Raw genomic sequence first — 12,875 nt, 5'->3', positions numbered from 1 at the left:
ACTTCTGAAAAGTGGCATTATTAAAAACAATAAATCTCAGTAAGAATCAAATGGAAGGTGGTTTTTCTGCTGCTGTTTAAGTGCGCTGTTGTCCAATTGCCAAATCATTTCAAGTACGATGCAACGTGTCAAAAGTATTCATTCCTGCATCTCTCGTGGAAGTGTCTGGTTCCTCTTTCCGTCGGTTCCTTCTGGACCCCTGACTGATTTGTAGAACTTTGCCTTAGAGAGTTGGGCAACTTAACCAACCAAGCAATCCATTAAACCATCTTCACCAGAATCCTAGGGAAAATAATATATCTTCAAAGATAATGGATGAGCCTCCAAAAGTAATATGTTAAAGAAAAATTATTGGCTTTCTTAATTTAATTTCATGATATTTTCTTTTCTTCCCCCAAAGTGTGTTCATATACGATGCTAAACCTGGCCTCTGTATACCTACACCTAATTAAATCTCAGAGACAGAGTTTTAAGTGAAAGAGGAAAGAATAGCTTTATTGCTTTGCCAGGCAAAGGAGGCCACAGTGTGCTAATGCCCTCAAAACTGTGTGTCCTGCCCTGGAGTGCGTAGTGAGTGCTCAAGGAGCAGGGCGTGATCAGCTAATGGACATTCTTTTGATTGGTGGTGAGGTGAGGTAATCGGGAGTCTGCATCATTAACCTTCTGGTTCCAACTGGTCTGGGATCTACGTGCTTATGGGCAGCGTACCAGTTAACTTCTCCCATCTGTTGGGGGCTTTGGTATCTGCAAAACAGCCCGAAGACATTGTTGTGTGTATCCCCTGAGGGGAACCAGGACCCTGCCCCAAGGCTGCACTATTGTTTCCTGACTACTCCTCCTGTGCCTCTGCATCCCCTCCCTTCCCTGATTAGCAACTGTTTGAACCTGCCCATTGGAACTCAGGGAAGGTTCTGGAGGCTGAATGAAGCCTATTTCCTGTAATCAAGAAATGGGGGACACAGGAAGGCTTGTGTGCCCAGAAAGGCTTTTGTGCCTAGGGTCCTGCCCGGTTTCATATATTCCATCACCAACACCCTCACAACACTTGGGGATCACTGACTTCATGTTGCATTGCTGTGCATTGTTGTGATCTAGTTGCCACATTCTAGGAGACCTTAAATTTTTATAGACCACACGGGCTTTAACTTTGTAAAGCAGAGTCAACACAACTAAATCGAAATCAAATTTGAGGCAATCAGTTGTTTAAAGTTTTTTAAACAGTTGACTGAATTTTACCTTATCAAGTCAGCCATTTGTTTGGTCTAAAAGTCGTGGAATTATCTGTGAGGCTGGGTCAATAGGAGACAAACACAGCTTATCAGTTCATTGTACAACACACTGTCAGAGCAGAGCTGTTTAATGCACCGGCAGTCAGACGGCACAGGCTGGAGGCTGGCAGGGGCTGCCACCGAAAGAGAAGGCAGCTGAAGGCGGCTGGAGAATTCTTCTGTCTAGACAAGCACAGAAGCAGAAACTGCTCTTCACGTCACACAGGTTTGCACGGCGTTATGATTTCAGGGCCTGCATGATGGAGAGGAAGTAACCGGAAGGAGAGTCATTTTGCTAAATCCTCAGAGTTTCTTGCCGACTCTGTCAACTTAATTTCTGGAAATCCCAGCCCGAGATATGTGATCTGATTTTACTTAACCAACAGTATTAAGGACTTTGTTGTGTACTAGATATTAAGTAAGTACTTGGGATATAAAAAGAAAAAGAAAAAACAAAATGGACCCTGTCTTAAAGGACCCCCCTGTCTACTAAGAGTGATCATTACCTAAAGAAATAATTACAATGACATATATTTGATTTGCATACAAAGGGCTACGGGATTCCAGTTAATTCTCACAATAGCCCTATGAGTTAAGTATTCTTACGACCCCTATGTCACATAAAGGATCTGCAGCATGGACCTGTAGCTAAAGTGCAGGTCAAAGTTTGCAGTGCGGGTCTAGTGATGGAGCTGGAATAGGCACCATGGTCTGCTGACTCAACACTCGGCATCCTGCCTATGTGCTCACAGCTGAGCTCAACCTTCAAGAGCAGAGAGTCCACTAGATGGGAAAGGACGGCAACCCAAACCATTCTCCCACCTTAAGGTGGGAGTAAAGAATGAACAGAGGTGTCTTTGGCTGAGCCCCAGACTCATCCTTGGGTTCCAAGGCAACATTGTCTTGGGTACCCTCCCCAACTGTCCCCAGGCCCAATGTAGCGACTGTACCCCTCAGTTCTGCATCAGTCACAAAAATCTGCATCTTGGGGTTCAATTCCAGCCCATGGAGCTGTCGGGTCCTCCCAGACTCAGTCCACACACCCTCTAAGTTATTTGCTTCCAAAGGAGATTCCATGGTCATCAGCTAGGTGTAGAGTGCCCTCTCTTCAGAGGCAGCCAGTGGTCATCTGTCCGCTGTGCAGCCCCCATGCCCAACCTGTGCTGCCACCCCAAGTCTCCTTGGGAACCTCTCAACAGGGCACAACAGACAAGTCTTCACATCTGTGAAAACCAGAGGGGAGCAAGTCAAGGCCACCATGCAATGACATTTTTAGTAATTGGTCCCATGCAGGTTACTCTAAGCTCATAGCTTGGGACGACAAAGTCTTAGGAGTCGTGTGTGGTTTGGTTTTAATTGCCACAAAGAGATGCTCTGGGGTCACTGTATCCAATTACTGCTCAAATTTTTTCCTTCATCCCGTCAGCTCCCAAAATGTGAAATGTTAGCCCACACACACCCACCATGGGTGTATGTGAGATGATCTCTGATAACATGGGTTAGTTCTTCGCTACTAAGAGAACACTTCACTACTTATAGACCCTCCAGTTTATCCCACCCTCCCTTCATCACCAAACTTCAAAAATGGTCTTTTCGGTCCTTTTTCCAATACCACACCTTCTGTTCACTCATGACCCCAATGTAAGGCTGCCAGATCAAAATACAAGATACCTACATTAATTTGAATTTCATATAAACAATGACTAATTAGAGCTAAATATCATTTTTAAATTAGTTTTTGTGAAAAGTCAACTCGGGGGGCTTCCCTGGTGGCTCAGTTGTTAAGAATCTGCCTGCCAATGCAGGGGACATGGGTTCGAGCCCTGGTCCGGGAAGATCCCACATGCTGCCAAGCAGCTAAGCCCATGCACCACAACTACTGAGCCAGCACTCTAGAGCCCGCGAGCCACAACTACTGAGCCCACATGCCACAACTACTGAAGCCTGCACGCCTAGAGCCCATGCTCCGCAACAAGAGAAGCCACCACGATGAGAAGCCTGCGCACTGCAACGAAGAGTAGGCCCCGCTCACCGCAACTAGAGAAAGCCTGTGTGCAGCAACAAAGACCCAACACAGCCATAAATAAATAAATAAATAAATTTTTAAAAAGTCAACTTGGCATCCTATATTTTTATTTGCTAAATCTGGCAAGTCTACCTCTATTGCTGGGTGGTTTGTGCCCCCACCACTTTACTGAAATGCTCTCCTAAATGATACCTAACCATAAACACATCCAACAGTCTTTCCTCAGGGTAGGTATTGACCCTCTCTGCAACTACTATTGAAGACTTCCTTCTTGGAAGGAAGTCTCCTTGTCCTAGTTCTCCAACTTGAAGACTGGATTTTCTGTCTGATTTCTCCCTCCCCTTGAAAGGATAACACACTCAGACCTGCCGCCGTGTTTTTTCCAGCCCCTCACAGTAGAGAAGGATGAGAAGAAACATCTTTGGGCCACTGACTTGGGCTTGGCCAAATGACTTGCTTCTTTTTATAAAATTTATTTTATTGAAGTATAGTTGATTTACACTGTTGTGTTAATTTCTGCTGTACAACAAAGCGATATATATATATATATATATGTATATTTATACACACACACATAGTAGTTGTGGCTCACGGGCTCAGTAGTTGTGGCACATGGGCTTAGTTGCTCTGCGGCATGTGGGATCTTCCCAGACCAGGGATCAAACCCATGTCCCCTGCATTGGCAGGAGGATTCTTAACCAGTGGGCCACCAGGGAAATATATATATATATATATATATATATATATATATATATATATATATATATATATAAAACTGAATATATATATGTATATGTATATATGCGTTCTTTATTCTTTTCCAATACGGTTTGTCACAGGATATTGAATATATTTCCCTGTGCTATACAGTAGGACCTTGTTTATCTAGTCCCTATATAATAGTTTGCATCTGCTAATCCCAAACTCCCAATCCTTCCCTACCCTGCTGCCCTCCCCCCTGGAAACCACAAGTCTCTTCTCTATGTCTGTAACTCTATTTCTGTTTTTTAAATAAGTTCATTTGTGTCATTTGTTAGATTCCACATATAAGTGATATCATATGTACTTGTCTTTCTCTGTCTGACTTACTTCACTTAGTATGATCATCTCTAGGTCCATCCATGTTACTGCAAATCACATTATTTCATTCTTTTTTATGGCTGAGTAATAGTCCATTGTATCCATCTATAACACATCTTCCTTATCCATTCTTCTGTTGAAGGACATGTAGGTTGCTTCCATGCAGATGACTTGCTCCTGTGTTAGTCAGTGAGTTAGTTGGTTAGTTCCCTAACAGGGAATGTTAGTGAGTGTGACACAGCTGAGGCCATTCTCCAAGGGAGGGGCTTTCTGCAGGTGGGCCCTGCTCATTCAACCTGGTCCTTGAATGAAAGTCACGTGGAGCAGATCTGCACCCACCTCCCAGACTGAAACAGAGCTGCTCCCAGATCTGTGCACAATAAGAAGTGTTCTTGTCAGCTGCAAAGACTTAGAGGTTGCTTGTTATGCAGCATTGTTACAGGAAAATCCATTACAGCATCCTTTACTGGGTCCTCTTCATCAGCATTCACTATGTGTAGTTATTGTGTTGGGCGCTGAGTAGGGCACAGAGTTGAACAAGACACAGATTCCGTAACAATCCTTGATGTTGTTTATTCCACGATAGTATGACTTTTTTTCTCTTTTTCTGCCCGCTTTCCAGGATGTAATACACTCCCAGATTTCAGTTACTGCCTCTGTGTTCATCTTAGCACAGCCGTTTCTACAGTTCACAGGTCTGACTTCCAGACTGTTTGCAGGATAGCGGCGAGCGGGGGCTACTCTTCATTGCGGTGCACGGGCTTCTCACTGTGGTGGCTTCTCTTGTTGGGGAGCACAGGCTCTAGGCACACAGGCTTCAGTAGTTGCAGCATGCAGGCTCAGTAGTTGTGGCTCACGGGCTTAGTTGCTCCGAGGCATGTGGGATCTTCCCGGACCAGGGATCGAACCCGTGTCCCCTGCATTGGCAGGCACATTTTAACCACTGTGCCACCAGGGAAATCCCAGGGTATCTCTTTAATGACTCAGTATCACAAACTGAACACATCTCAAGCAAAAATGTGATCATATAACACTAAAGTCATGTTATTTCTGTTGGCATCACCTTTTCCAGGTTTCTGATATTTGATTTAGTCTTGATATTGATGGTACAGGGAGTGAGAAATTATTAATGAATAAAGTCCATGAGGAGTTGGAAGAGGATGGGGTCCATGTACAGCTTATCCACTCAACAAATTTTTACTGAGCATTTTCTACCAGGTACCTTTCCAAGTAACCAACCACATGATGTTAAAGAAAATGAAACAGAGCCCTGACCTAAAGGAACCTATAGTCTAGGGGGGGAACTAAGATAGTAATCAAATAATACCTCACGTATAAAATGGCAAATTATAATTAATGCTAGAAAGGAAAACTATATAAAATATAAAAATACATAAAATGGTATAAAATATGAAATGGGTATCTTGTCCATTCTTGTGGCTGGACTGTGAAGGCTTTCAAGGAGAAGCAAAGTTTCAGTTGAGACCCACACAGAGGGAGGAAAGAGATGTTCTAGGCAGAGGAAATGTGTGCAGAAGTCAGAGACAGGAGAGAACCTGGCACATTCTGCGCATGGAAGGAGGCCCCTGTGAGTGAAATGCAGAGAAGAAGAGGCTGCCAGGTGGGCATGGCAGGTCATGCAGAGTTCCCTTCAGCCTCATGGAAAACCCAGAGGGGTTTATAAGGCTTACCACAGAGCTGCCTTAATTAACAGCGTACACCTATCTGACCTCATATTTGGTGTTCGACACATTTAGGTAAATATTAGTTGGGGGAGGGTAACTACGGTCAAGAGTGGACCCCAAATGTACAACAGAAATTTATCCCTTCCTGGGCAGCTATACTGGGAGAGTGAACAGGTGACCACAGGGTTTGGGGACCCAGGTTGGTGGATGCCCAGGAATTTTGCACACAGGACCTTGAAGTCTCCCTGGAAATTGGCCCGCTGCACAATGTGAGTGGGAAAAGCCATGGGAGAGTGCATGAAGGTCTGAAGGGGCACGCGGCTTCCAATTCTATTCCATCCGCTAGAATTCGGTCACACGGCCTCACCCAATTTCAGGAGAGGCTGTGAGTAAGGGGAAATAGAAGAGCAAGGGCCTTGATGAGCAACTCAAGGGCTCCGTCCCAGTGAATGCGTGAATGCACGGAGGTCAAGGCAGACTCTGTACCCACACTAGAGTCTGTGGGTTTGAGCTCTCGCCTTTTGGTTTCGGCAGCACGACTGCCCACTTGACACAGTTAGAAGACATCCTGAGGACAGGATGACCATCCTATGACACATAAGTCATCTGTTTGAGAAACAGCCAGCTTGGGAATTACTGGTCCCAAGACATTCTCTCTTTCCTTCAACAGGATCCAAGCAATGGGATCCACATCTAACCAGGTGGTCAGTATTTTCAGCTGTTCTGGTAAGTTCTGTTCTTTAGCAATAAGCTTTCTTGGGCAAAGGCAGGTTGCTTGGGCCCAATGGATACTGGGGCAACCAGCACGTGAGGATGACCTAACCCACTGCAGACGGACCAGTGCTCGGAACCAGCAGCCGGCTTGCTACCCTTCATGCAAACACCCTCCCAGTTGCCTCCTAACTGAGGTGTCAAACAGGCTAAGGTCCTGGGTCAGAATGCTTTGGGATGGAATGATTGATAGAAAGCTGAAAAGGCATAAACCAAAAAAGGGGATCTGCAGACTCACATGAATGAAAAGTCTACAGGTTGATCTGGTTTCCGGCACAGCCTGGAGTTAGTGTATAAGAGATACACCAGAAACTGGTCTCCATCTCCTAATGGTGATTCCTCTCTGCTGGCTTCAGGCTCAGATAGACACTTCCAAGGTATAGCAACTGCTGGTGGTCCCAGACTCACAAATCATAGCTTAGCAACCTCAGAGGATAAAGCACATGGGATGGGATGTCTCCCCATCATCCCAGCAAAATGCCAGGATTGACCCTTGTGGAGCAACTTGAGTCATTGCCTGACACTGAGCCAATATCTCTGGCCAAGGAGATGAAACACAGATGGACAGGCTCGCATCAGGAGTCCCACCCAGAATCCAGAGACTCTGACGGTCCACCCAACTACACGGTGCCCTGAGGCCAACCCAGATACTATCTGAAGGAGAAAGATGCTGGAAAGTCCAGTCTGCTCTAGACCTGTTCTTCCTCTTCTCTCAAAACCTGGGGCAGTTGGGACAAGAGTTCTCAAGGCCAGCCACACCCAGTCACACCCACCTCTCTCTCTCCAAGGACACCCATCTTTCCCCATCTTCCAAATTAAAGAGTCCTTGTCTGGTACCTTGAATATTCTAAGATGCCCAGCTAGAATTTTGATTGATATGCCATTGTAAAAATATCAATAGCAATTGATTTATTTTTATTTATACAAGAACTTCTAAGACTAAGTTCATAATTTCCTTTGTTCCCACATCTGGGAATGCCTGAAACTGGGGAAGATGGCCTCATGACAAAGTTGTATTAAGAGTGGAATAAATAAACATACTAAAGAACATATCTGTTCGGTGGAATAATGACACCACCTGGAATGACACCACCAATTTCCAGGTTCATAGCATTATTTTGGAGATTGAGGTAAGTAGTAAATATTAAATCCTTAGGACCAAATCTGAGTTCATAGTAAATAGCCAATAAACTTTAGCAGTTATAACTATTATGCCTCCTTTCACCAAAGTCACTACTGTTTTCTTTCCCCAACCCTGGACCAGGCCCGTTCTGGACTTCTTTGAGATGCTGGATCCTGTTTCCTCTTACCTCTCCAGCTGCTTCATTCCTGCACTGATTTCCCAATCGTTATGTCTCCACAAGACACGGCCACGGCCTTTCTAACCAGCTTGTGTTTCGTTATCTCTTCATTCCTCTAGATTTTCAAGTTCTATCAACACATAAAGTAAAATCCCAAGAAACTGCACACCCAGATCACACTACCTTATTCCTGCCGTCATGCTCACTCCACCGTAAATTCACTACGTTTTTCCCTAATGCGTTGCCTTTAGTTTTTATGAAAGGTTAATTAAAAATACTTCTCACATTGACTATGCATTTTTGTCAAAATATTTTCCAATGCGTCACTCCGTATCTTTCTTTCGCAAATAGGTGCACATGCTGTTTTTGTTTGTGTGTTCTACACTTTATTATCTTGTGTCTGAAGAAGATTTTTCTTCTGTGGACTCTGCTTCTTTCTACCACAGGCTTCTTAACCGTGTGTATGCTTTGGACCCCTGTGGTGTCTGGTGAAGCTTAGTGGATGCCTCAGAATAATGTTAAACTCATTTTAAAAATACATAGCCAATTAAAGGCAGGGGGAAAAAAAGGAAAGACACAGTATTTTCTCACCCAGGTTCACAGACCTCCTGAATTCCTTCTGGGATTGGGGGAATCATACATTGGAGATTCATATATGGGGGAATCATATAACCCATCATCGGGTCCCCGTTTGCCCCAGTGACCCAGAGCACCACACTAGACTCAGGTCTCCAGTCCAGAGCCTCAATCCCTGCCTCTGGATCAGAGCTGGAGCCAGCCCAGGGGTTGTTCTGGCGCATCCAAGCCGCACGATGGCAGTGGTACTGCACAGATCAGGGAGGTCTCTAGGACGGAGGACCTCGTGTGGCTACTTAAGACGCTGTGCGGGTCTCAGGAAGATTCGAACCAGGGCGAGCTACATCTTGAGATTAAGGACAAAACCTGTGGGGAAAGAGCCTTTTTGAAAGTATAAAAATATCTGACAGTAAAAACATTTGCTGACAATAAACAAGCCCAAAGCTTCTCCCTGTTCGTCTCCATCTAGAAGTAATCAAGATGCTGCACTCCTGAAATAAATACAATATTGTAAATCAACTAAATTTCAATTTTTAAAAATTATTGAAATAAAAGAGCCATGTTGCAATGGAACCAATTTAAAAAAAAAAAAAAAACAGAAGAAGAAGTAATCAAGAGGTCTTATTTTGTTGAATGAATTCTGAGTTGTGAGTCCCCTTCCCTGAGGGTACGGCAAGTTCGTTTTCCATCTGCAAACGTGTCTGGACAGAGACTATCATTTCCATGTATCGAGCTGTAAGTTGCCCTGTCCCCAGGCTTGGGCCCGCCATATGCTCCCCGTGGTCACCACGTGGAGGCCCAGAGCCTGGGACACCAGGACGGGGCAGCCTGGCGACAGGTCCCCAAGGCTGGACCACTTTGACCCTGGGGTTGTGCATTGGCTTCCCAGGGAGACCACAGCAGATTGCCACCACCTCCGTGGCTCAAAGTAACAAAAAAATGTATTGTTCTACAGTTCTGAAGGCCAGCAATCTGAAATCACCGTGTGGGCAGGGCCACGCTCCCTGCAAAGGCTCCAGGGGAGGCTCCGTCCTGCCCTTTCCTCCTCCTGACGCCTCTAGGCATCCTTGACTCCTGACAGCATCACCCCGTCCTCTGCTTCCATCTTCACGTGCCTTTCCTCCCAGGGTCCCTCTGTATCTTCTCCTTTTCTGTCTCTTAGAAGGCCACTCGTCACTAGATTTAGGGCCCACCCTAATCAGGATGGATCTCATCTGGAGATCCTGACCCAGATTAAACCTACAAAAACTCTTCTCTTCCAAATCAGATCACATTCTGAGCTTCCAGGTGGACTTTTATGTTGGGAGGAGGGTACACCTTTCAACTCACTACAGCTTGGAGGCAGGTTATTCCCTGACATCTCTCAGTTATCCTCACCAGAATTATGGAATTTCAGTCCACGTGGACAGCAGCCAGTAAATACTGGGCCAAGGCAACAAAGTCCACTTGACTATGAGTGTGGGGCTTTGAGGGGTAAAGAAACCCCCCTCCCCAGAGATGTCTCTGTGACCCCCCCACTGTGATGTATGAAATAACTTGCTGGTAACCTAAGCCCACTTAGATTTAGAGCATTTCAGTATTGTGTGTGTGTGTGTGTGTGTGTGTGTGTGTGTGTGTGTGTGTGTGTGTTTTTAATAGCGGCCATAATACTGATTTTCTCATTTATATACAAATACTATAATAATGACCAACATAATAGCGACAAAAATATTCTACTGGGATTAGTCTTTTATGGCAAAAAGGTGTGAAAATTTGGATCTGGAATCTCATTGGTTATGTGTCCCTGGGCAGATAAATTGGGCCAATTCTACCTACTCTGCTACCTAAGAGGCACATACATGAAAACGCTTTTGTGACAACACTGCAGAATGAAAGGCGAGATTTCCTTTCTCGTCCACTTTTGCAGCGTGAACAGGCACACGTGTGGTCATGTGAACACAGACACGGAGCCTGAACTCCGGCTCCTGTGAGTCCAGCATCACCGGAGAACTTGCCAGAAACGCAGGCCCTCCGGTGCCACCCCAGACTGAGGACACCAGAACCGGCTGTTTAACAAGCTCCCCGGGCGATTCCTACAGACACGAGGGCTTTGGGAAGTTCTGCTCTGGATGGTGCCTGTGTGGTAAGTTTCATATACTACAACAGGGACCCTCAATCTTTTTCTCGCCATTAGGCGCTGGCTCTTTAAGGACACCCCAGTCATGAGCAGGGATGGGTGTCACCTTGTCACTGACAATCCTCCCCAGCCAGAGCATGAACTGCAGCCATGACGCCTGGCTTGGACATCAGTGCTTGGGTTCAGCTTTGATGACTGTGGAAGATCGATGGGGTACTGATGGGGAAACACAGAATATTCTATGATCTTCACCGCAGCACTTTAGCGTGACATTTTCACAGGCAACTGAAAGAGTAACTGTGTCAAGGGCATTGCTTAAAATAAAAAATAAAATTAAAAAAGGAGAGAAAACGAAAGAAAGAAAGAGAGACAGAGAGGGAGGGAGGGAGGGAGGGAGGAAGGGAGGAAGGGAGGAAGGAAGGAAGGAAGGAAGGAAGGAAGGAAGGAAAGAAGGAAGGAAGGAAGGAAGGAAGGAAAGTAGGAAGGGAGGGAGGGGAGGAAGAAGGAAAGGAAGGAGGAAGAAAAGAAGAGAGAAGAGAAGAAAAGAAGAGGCCAAAAGAGCCCTTTGGAGAAGCCCTTATGGAACAATGTGAATAACAATGCTGTTCCTCTCAATAGGGTGAGGCCGGGCTCTGAAAACATCCCTGCTCTGAGGTGCCCAGATGGAAGGAGCTCTACAGACAAAAAGTGCTGGCAGCTGCGCTGGCAGTTTTGCAGGAGAGCGAGTCTCCAGGGTGGTCTCTTACTCTCTCAAAGCAGAAAGCAAGCTGACACTCCCGCAGGGTCTCGCTTGGTCCCACTGTGGCTTGGCGAGCTCTCTGGCTGGACCCTGGTTGCCAAGGAAACTGCTGCACGAGAGATGGGGCAGCCCAGGTTCTTGGTTGATGGGTTGAGCTGAGAACAGATTTCACGTAAAAGACGTGTATTTCGAGTGACCCAGGGCGATAGCAAATTATGGCCAGTGAAAGGGATGGTGCCCATCTTCTGCCCCAGCAGACCTCAATAGGACAGGGAGGGAAGTAGGCTTCTCGGGAGCAATAAACGGAACAGAGAATCCTCAGGTCTGGACTTGCGTGCTCCCATCGTCTTAGCCAGATGTGACGTCTTCCCATTCTTCTGCAGGCAAACCTGGGAACACATAGTCGAGGGCAGCCTCAGATCACATCTTTGTCTTGTCTTGGCATGAGCTCGTGAAGGACCACAGAGAAACCGTCTTGCCGTCTTCTTCTTTTGGAGGGGCTCAGGATTTGGATCCGCACTTTATTTGCCTTGCTGACTGCACATCTGTGAGCTCTTCTTGACACTCCCCAGATATAATTACTTGTCCCTCTGTGCTCCCAAGTACAATATTCCAGCCTTCATTATCACATCTGACTGTAACTATTTCGGGTCGACCCCTTTGACCAGTCAGGTAATTTCCTGAAGATCAAGGATGATGCTTATTTCTCTATTCTGAGTGTCCAGCAGAGTGAGTTCTCGATCTTTATTTGAATGAATTACCCTCCCTCAGTTTAGGCTGAGAAAAGGGGGGGGGGCAAACACAGCTAAACAATGATGAGTTGTTCAGAAAACCTCAGCGAAGCAGAAACAAAACAATCATCATATGCAAGCCTTACTAGCTGCCAGGACTCTATATCATTATTGCATGGAATATTCATGTCCCCACCAATCCTGTGAGGTGGGTGTGGCTGCCGACACTTTTAGAAAAGGAAACAACCTCTGCAACTAAACAAGTAACTTAGATGTACATCCCAACTAGTCAATTCCCGAGCTGGGTTTGTACCCAGGTCCACCGGATGTAAAGCAGTCTTCTCAGCCATTACGCCAGACTGTTCAGGGTCTCCTGACAAGTCATTTGGGGCCTCTCAGATGGCCTTCTCCAGAGGGCAGGATGCAGACCTCAGGTGGTGGTGAAACCATCCTGGGTGAGAGGGCGTGAGCTCAGATTCACCTGAGAACAGGTGATGTGTGATCACTAACCCAGCACCGTTACGGACAAGGCACAGTGGAGGGAAATCCACACTGCAGGAATCACTACCTTTGGATTTTTTT

General features: G+C 45.9%; 1 long non-coding RNA gene across 2 annotated transcripts in view; it reads right to left on the bottom strand.

Moving 5' to 3' along the window:
* The window catches only part of LOC136792421 (uncharacterized), a 168,452-nt gene that overhangs the window by 1,245 nt on the left and 154,332 nt on the right, over window positions 1-12,875 (bottom strand). For both annotated transcript variants that reach the window (XR_010836196.1, XR_010836197.1), the window contains exon 5: window positions 1,237-1,521. This is a non-coding gene — a long non-coding RNA (uncharacterized lncRNA). The remainder of the gene's footprint in view (window positions 1-1,236; window positions 1,522-12,875) is intronic.

Source organism: Kogia breviceps, chromosome 13 (genome assembly GCF_026419965.1).
Source record: "Kogia breviceps isolate mKogBre1 chromosome 13, mKogBre1 haplotype 1, whole genome shotgun sequence".
Taxonomy (NCBI): domain Eukaryota; kingdom Metazoa; phylum Chordata; class Mammalia; order Artiodactyla; family Physeteridae; genus Kogia; species Kogia breviceps.
This window is presented reverse-complemented; position numbering and strand designations above follow the sequence as displayed.